An 8,912-nucleotide genomic window follows, 5' to 3' on the forward strand; every position below is an offset into this window, starting at 1 on the left:
GTGTGGCGAGTGTGTGGTATAACAGTGTGTGTGGTGAGTGTGTTGTGCGGTGTGTGCTTAGTGTGTGTTGTATGAGTGTTTGTGGTTTATTTTTTGAGAGCGTGTGCAGTAAATGTGGTGTGGTGTGTGAGGTGTGTAGTGTATGTTGTACAAGACTGTGTGTAGTGTATGTTGTATGAGAGTGTGTGTGTAGTGTATGTTTTATGAGACTGTGTGTAGTGTGTTGTATGAGAGTGTGTGCATAGTGTATGTTGTATGAGAGTGTGTGTGTGTGTAGTTTATGTTGTATGAGACTGTGTGTGGTGTGTATGTTGTATGAGAGTGTGTGCATATTGTATGTTGTATGAGACTGTGTGTGGTGTGTAGTGTATGTTGTGTATGTTGTATGAGACTGTTTGGTGTGTTGTATGAGAATGTGTGCATAGTGTAAGTTGTAAAAGACTGTGTGTGGTGTGTTGTATGAGAGTGTGGTGTGTGTGTGTGTATTATTACTTTTTACAATACTTTCAAATTTGACTACAATCAGGAATAAAGTACAAACACATTTTAGTCACTTTGCCAAAAAATGCAGCTATCTTGTATATTACTTCAGACATTTTCAGATCAAGAATTGTAATAGAGTCACAAATGTATGTGGTATCATTGCACTTGATTTTGGTAAAACAAAAAGTTTGAAGAACCCTGGACTAGTGTAAAGAGCTCTTATTTTGTTCAGCCCAGCAACTGGTAGGCAGAAGTTACATTACAACAGCCTCCTATAGAAACCCTTAAGTTAAACAGTCTCCCAGTTAGCCACAGCCCCTGAAAGGAAGAAAAAACTGGGGTGATAATAAAGGGGATAAACAGAGAAGGATGGAGGAGTAAAAAAGGAAAGATATTAAAAAGAGCCTTTCTGCTTGATGTCACCATTATAGAATTGCATGGCATAAATGTATTGGATTTAAATAAGTGCAGTTGGGAGAGTCTTGAATGAGTGTATGGTGCCATTCAGATTCGCTTTGCAGGAGTAATCAAGAAATCTGTGCCATGTCAGTTTAACAAATACCTTATAGAGAGGGGGTGACCTAGCTAAACACAATGATAAGCCAAAGGCTAGATGTGTATATGTGCAGCCACCAATCAGCATCTAGCTCACAGCGCTTAAGCCTACCAATTAATGCTTTTCAATAAAGGATACCAAGAGAACAAAGCAAATTAGATAATTGAAGTAAATAAGAAAGTTTTTTAAAATTGTATGGTCTATCTGATTCATATAAGAGACCATTTAAATTTAAGCTACCTATATCGGGCTCATATATGTGTTTCTTGGTCATATCATAGCTAGTGCCTCACTAGCCTCTGACCTCACCGCACGTAACTGACCAAAACATATAAACACAAAAAAATGTGTATTAACAGTCCCAAATGATATAAAGTCTTATTAAGTGATGATATCCTTAAAAAATGTCCTGTGTAACAGATCCGGTGCCCTTGTGAATCCAATTAATCCTTTGTGTATAATGGGGTATCCAAGAAATAAAAAATCAAAATAAAGATGGTTGTCAAAAATATATGATAAAAATAAAAAATAAAAATTGGAGAGAAGTGAGTCAAGTGAAAAAAGTGAATAAGAAATCCACTAGGATCCAAAAATTGCAGTACCTGTGAAAAACAAAAATCACATAGTGCAATAACGCTAATATGAATATAAACTTAATTGAAAATAGGATTATCCTATATGTAAACTCGAGCAGTGACTACTTATAACATGTACATCAACGCGTTTCGGCCCCAAAGCTGGGCCTTTCAAAAGATGTCTACTGGTGGTGAAAGTATAGCTTAAATAGCCTATAGGGACCAATCAAGATGGGTGTAATTTCCCACCTTAAATTGCCATTACATGTATCATGACAACCCTCTAATGCCCTTAATAAAGATGGTGGCCACTGGCTCTTTTACTTCCTGTAATTTCCCACCTTAAAATGCAATTACATGTATCATGGCAATCCTCTAATGCCCTTAATAAAGATGGTGGCTACTGACTCTTTCACTTCCGGTTCTGGCTCTGAGGACACAGCCGGTTGCATGATGGAATTCTGGGACATGTAGTTCTGATATATAAAGAGGATATTGATTTATTGTCAATTTATACTAATATGCTCGAGTCTACATTAAATCTAAAATAAATAAAAGCTACTAGTATTAGGGATTGTCCATATCGGTAGGTATATACCTCTAATGTAATTCACATTTATTTTAGATTTAATGTAGACTCGAGCATATTACTATAAATTGACAATAAATCAATATCCTCTTTATATAGCAGAACTACATGTCCCAAAATTCCATCATTCCATTATTCCATCATATATGTTTTGGTATTCCCCTCTCTCCTGAGGGGCACTTACTCTATTTTTTTAACTATTTTTTAATTGTTTTCAATGGAATTGTTATATGTACATAGGGTACTCTAGTTTATGTGAATGTAATGTAATGTACTCTTTATTGAAAATACAAATAAAACATACAACAAAAAATATCATATCAGTGATTAATACAACAATCGATTACTTGCTAGTTACAACATTTACACAGGCTTATAATATCAAGGTCCACACCCTTTCCTTTCCCTCTCCTTTTCTCTGACCTTCTCCCTTTCAATCCTCTAATAGATCCACTAAGGGACCCCACATGCTTTATTATTTTAAAGGGATAAGAATCCCATGTAAGCAGCTTGTTCCCTCCCATCCTCTCTCCTTCCCTCCTTACCACTCTTTACTTTCCTACTTAGACTATTTTAAACTCATTGATGTTTAACTTCTTTACCTAAGTCGACTTCACTCTATATCTACCTTCATAAGTAGAAATTTATTTCAATTTAATTTAATTTATACCCCTAACCAATTTCCAGGGAAAGAGGAAAGAGGGATGGGGAAGAAGAAAAAAAAGGAAGAATCTCCTCTACTCTCCCTCCCCCATTACCCCCCCCATCCTCACCCCCTTCAAACAATGGGATAATCTGTGATATGTTTGATAGAACATCCTTCCCCATATACATAATACATTCCAACCAAATGTTGTTGTAGGTAGATATATTTCCCTTTTTATAGAATCTAGTATCATAAGCCTCCAGGACCACTTGCTTAGCTAATAACCTTTTAATTGCTCCTATAGAGGGGATTTTGTTGTTAATACAATTTTCAAAAATTAATGATCTTGTTAAAATTATAACCCATTGGATGAATCTGGTTTTTGCCCCCATTCTGCCTCCTTATTTAGAAAGATAGAGTTTTCTCCAGATATTTTGATATTTTTCCTTGTTACCATAAGTACGAAGTACTCAATTTTGCCCCAAAGCTGTCTGATCTTGGGGCATAAGAACAACATATGAATTATAGACGGATCTGCCATCCCACATTTTTTACATTTGTTTTCTATTTGGCTATTCCATTTTTGTACCCTCCTTGGGGTGATGTAATCCAAATGTATTAATCTAAAGTGTGATTCTCTGAGTTTAGCTGATTTCGTAGTGTTCTTAATGACTTCAAAGCTTTTTAGAATGTTCACACTTGTACTGAAGTTATATCTACCCCATCTGTTGGTATATTCTCCAATAGCTCTCTCCACCATTGGGGTTTGCAATACACCATACAGAAAGGATAGTAAGCCTTTTTTAACTCTTGGACAGTCTAAAATTGCATGTTTTTGAGCAATTCTTGGTTCTTTACTCAACATTTGGAGCAGATAATGTTTCGCCTGAAAAAAGTGAAACTTATCTGATGTGGGCACATCAAATTTTAACTGAAACTCCCTAAAATTGTATGGGCATTATGACAGAGGATTGATAAGCTGATTTATATATACAATATTCTTGAGCCTCCAACGATGAAAGACCTTATAGCTTAAACCTGGCACAAATCTAGGATTCCCCAAAAAGGGTAATTTAGTGACCAAAAAACCATGGCCCAACAATTTCATTGCCCCCCTCCAGGCCCATATAATATCTTTATAAAGGGGATGTGTATGAATCCTGTTGCCAAGTTCTTTGTCTGTGGCATGTAGAATAAATGATAGAGATAGGGGCGCACATACCGCTTCCTCTATTTTACAGTCAGAGAAATTGTTTGTATATGTTAACCAGTCAAATGGATATTTTACTAAAGCTGCATAGTTATAACTTTTTGAATTAGGTAGAGCCAGGCCCACTTTAGCAATTGGAAGGTATAATTTTTCTAATCTAATCCTCGGCTTCCTCCCTTGCCAAAGGAAATGCCGAAGTTCTTTCAGAAAATTGCAAATATCTACATTGTTGATCATCAAGGGTAACATTCTAATAGGGTAAATAATTCTAGGTAAAATGAACATTTTAAATACCGCAACTCTACCCGTAAGTGTCAGTGGCATATTAGTCCATTGTTTTAATCTTTCTATATTTTGCTGAAGTACTGGGAGGATATTTAGTTTATACCATTTAGATGGGTTTGATGATAGAAAGATTCCCAAGTAGCTCAGTTTCTGTGTTTCTATAAATTGATATAGTTGAGTATCAGCTGATCTCTTTAACCACAAAATTTTAGATTTAGAATATTTGATTTTGTAGCCTGATACCACTCCATACGCATCCAGTAATTCTATTATTCCCTTAATGTACTTTCCTGGAGATGAGACAAACATAAGTAAATCATCCGCAAAAAGCGAAATTTTAAAAATCTCCTTACCAATCCTAGACCCCCTCCAAAAAAACCCTGAGGGAAGTAGCCAATGGTTACAATATTAAATCGAAGAGCAATGGGGACATGGGACAACCCTGCCTGGTTCCCCTCTTTAAGGGGAAAGGAGAGGATAAATAGTTATTGACCAGAACTGAGGCATCCGAGTCTGAATATACATTCGCTATTAACCCCAGAAACCTATCATCAAAGCCATATTTTACTAATGCTTCCATCATGAAGGCCCACTCCACTCTTTCGAAGGCCTTCTCTGCATCCAAAGATAGCAGGAAGGCCTCCGGCAGAGCCGAGTCACCCTCCCCCCAATTGGAACCACTATACTTACATATCACTTGAAGAATCTTCCTTATGTTTAATTCTGGAGTTCTGCCCATTACAAAACCTGCCTGATCAATATGGAGTAATTTTGGAAGAATTATCTTAAGTCTATTGGCCATTATTTTCATCAATATCTTTTAATCAAGATTCAAAAGAGATATTGGCCGATAAGAAGAGAGTTGTGTAACAACTTTTCCCTCCTTTGGAAGAAGAATAATATTAGCTGATTTAAACTGTGCGGAGAGCTTTTGACTGTGAATAAAAAAATTATTATATACTTCCCTTAAAGTTGCTACAATCTCATCTTTAAGACATAGATAAAATTCTAATGGTAAACCATCTGGTCCTGGTGCTTTCCCTTTACTCATGGCCTTTAAGGTTTTTACTATATCTATTTCAGAAATAGGTGTGTTTAAAGCTACTTTATCTTCTTCTGAAATTGTTGGAAGCTTGATATTTGTCAAGAACCCTTGAATATCTTCTTTTTTTGGGCATTTGGAAGAGTATAGGTCTGAAAAATAATTCTGAAATAATAGTGTGATTTCTTCCACTTTATTTTGGACTTTACCCTCTATATTAATCAAACCTATTGTTTTCCTTTTTTTAGTTCTATTGATCAAATTCGCTAGATATTTGCTTCCTTTATTGCCAAATCTCTCAAAGTGTGCTGTACCGTTAGAGAGAGCTTTCCCTACTATAGAAAGCAGAAAATCCTCTCTTTCTTTTTTAGCTTTGTAATAGGCTACTCTATTCAAATTCACCTTTGTCGGCGATTTTCTCATTCTTGAATATGCTAAATATAGGGCCGCAGAGAATTTCTCCTGTTTATCATGACCTTTCTTTATTCTAATTACATACGTTGTAATATCTGCTTTCAATGTAGCTTTTGCTGCTTCCCAGTAAGTATCTATATTACCATTATAATTTGAGTTGTTATATTTATACTCCTGCCATTTTGCTTTAAGAAACTGGGCAAACTTTACTGAGTTATTCAAGTAATTAGGCATAAAGAAGGAGTTGTAATTTGGTTTTTTAGTCTCCTTCAATATTAAAACTATGATCTGATAATATAAATTCCAAAATCTTTATATCTTTGACTCTATTAATCAGTGTTCCTGATATCAAGAATAGATTTAACCAGGGCTAAAGTATGATGTGTTTTAGATAGACACGCATATTCTAGACTATTGGGATTTAAAAGTCTCCACACATCTCTCAAATTATATGAGTCTGAGTTGAAAAACATAATTTATGTAAGAACTTACCTGATAAATTCATTCTTTCATATTGGCAAGAGTCCATGAGCTAGTGACGTATGGGATATACATTCCTACCAGGAGGGGCAAAGTTTCCCAAACCTCAAAATGCCTATAAATACACCCCTCACCATACCCACAATTCAGTTTAACGAATAGCCAAGAAATGAGGTGATAAGAAAGGAGCGAAAGCATCAAACAAGGAATTTGAATAATTGTGCTTTATACAAAAAAATCATAACCACCACAAAAAGGGTGGGCCTCATGGACTCTTGCCAATATGAAAGAAATGAATTTATCAGGTAAGTTCTTACATAAATTATGTTTTCTTTCATGTAATTGGCAAGAGTCCATGAGCTAGTGACGTATGGGATAGCAGATACCCAAGATGTGGAACTTCCACGCAAGAGTCACTAGAGAGGGAGGGATAAAATAAAGACAGCCAATTCCGCTGAAAAAATAATCCACAACCTAAATCAAAAAGTTTTAATCTTATAATGAAAAAAACTGAAATTATAAGCAGAAGAATCAAACTGAAACAGCTGCCTGAAGTACTTTTCTACCAACAACTGGTTCAGAAGAAGAAAAAACATCAAAATGGTAGAATTTAGTAAAAGTATGCAAAGAAGACCAAGTTACTGCTTTGCAAATCTGATCAACAGAAGCTTCATTCTTAAAAGCCCAGGAGGTAGAAACTTACCTAGTAGAATGAGCCGTAATCCTTTGACGCAGGGATTTACCCGACTCCACATAAGCATGATGAATCAAAGCCTTTAACCAAGATGCCAAAGAAATGGCAGAAGCCTTCTGACCTTTCCTAGAACCAGAAAAGATAACAAATAGACTAGAAGTCTTCCTGAAATCTTTAGCAGCTTCAACATAATATTTCATAGCTCTAACTACATCAAAAGAATGTAAAGATCTCTCCAGAGAATTCTTAGGATTAGGACACAAAGAAGGGACAACAATTTCTCTACTAATGTTGTTAGAATTCACAACTTTAGGTAAAAAATTAAATGAAGTCCGCAAAACCGCCTTATCCTGATGAAAAATCAGAAAAGGAGATTCACAAGAAATAGCAGATAACTCAGAAACTCTTCTAGCAGAAGAGATGGCCAAAAGGAATAAAACTTTCCAAGAAAGTAATTTAATATCCAGAGAATGCATAGGTTCAAACGGAGGAGCCTGTAAAGCCCTCAGAACCAAATTAAGACTCCAAGGAGGAGAAATTGACTTAATGACAGGCTTAATACGAACCAAAGCCTGTACAAAATCAGGATGATTAGCAATCTTTCTGTGAAAAAGTACAGAAAGAGCAAAGATTTGACCTTTCAAGGAACTTGCAGACAAACCTTTTTCCAAACCATCCTGAAGAAACTGTAAAATTCTAGGAATTCTAAAAGAATGCCAAGAGAATTTATGAGAACACCAAGAAATGTAAGTCTTCCAAACTCGGTAATAGATCTTTCTAGACACAGATTTATGAGCCTGTAACATAGTATTAATCACTGAATCAGAGAAACCTCTATGACTAAGTATTAAGCGTTCAATCTCCATACCTTCAAATTTAATGATTTGAGATCCTGATGGAAAAATGGGCCTTGAGATAGAAGGTCTGGCCTTAACGGAAGTGTCCAAGGTTGGCAACTGGCCATCCGAACGAGATCCGCATACCAAAACCTGTGTGGCCATGCTGGAGCCACCAGCAGTACAAACGAACGCTCCATTAGGATTTTGGAAATCACTTTTGGAAGAACTAGAGGCAGAAAGATATAAGCAGGTTGATAATTCCAAGGAAGTGACCACACGTCCACCGCTTCCGCCTGAGGATCCCTGGATCTGGACAGATACCTGGGAAGTTTCTTGTTTAGATGAGAGGCCATCAGATCTATTTCTGGAAATCCCCAGATTTGAACAATCTGAAGAAATACCTCTGGGTGAAGAGACCATTCGCCCGATGTAACGTCTGGCGACTGAGATAATCCGCTTCCCAATTGTCTATACCTGGGTTATGAACCGCAGAAATTAGACAGAAGCTGGATTCCACCCATACAAGTATCCGAGATACTTCTTTCATAGCCTGAGGACTGTGAGTCACCCCTTGATGATTGACATATGCCACGGTTGTGACATTGTCTGTCTGAAAACAAAAACGATTCTCTCTTCAGAAGAGGCCAGAACTGAAGAGCTCTGAAAATCGCACGGAGTTCCAAAATGTTGATTGGTAATCTCGCCTCCTGAGATTCCCAAACCCCCTGCGCTGTCAGAGATCCCCATACAGCTCCCCAACCTGAAAGACTTGCATCTGTTGAGATCACAGTCCAGGTTGGACGAACAAAAGAGGCCCCTTGAATTAAACAATGGTGATCCAACCACCAAGTCAGAGAAGATCGAACATTGGGATTTAAGGATATTAATTGGGATATCCTTGTATAATCCCTGCACCATTGCTTCAGCATACAAAGCTGGAGAGGTCTCATGTGAAAACCAGCAAAAGGGATCGCGTCCGATGCAGCAGTCATGAGACCTAGAATTTCCATGCACAAAGCTACCGAAGGGAATGATTGAGACTGAAGGTTTCGACAAGCTGAAACCAATTTCAGACGTCTCTTTTCTGTTAGAGACATGG

The sequence above is a fragment of the Bombina bombina genome, chromosome 4 (assembly GCF_027579735.1).
Source record: "Bombina bombina isolate aBomBom1 chromosome 4, aBomBom1.pri, whole genome shotgun sequence".
NCBI classification, from domain to species: Eukaryota; Metazoa; Chordata; class Amphibia; order Anura; family Bombinatoridae; genus Bombina; species Bombina bombina.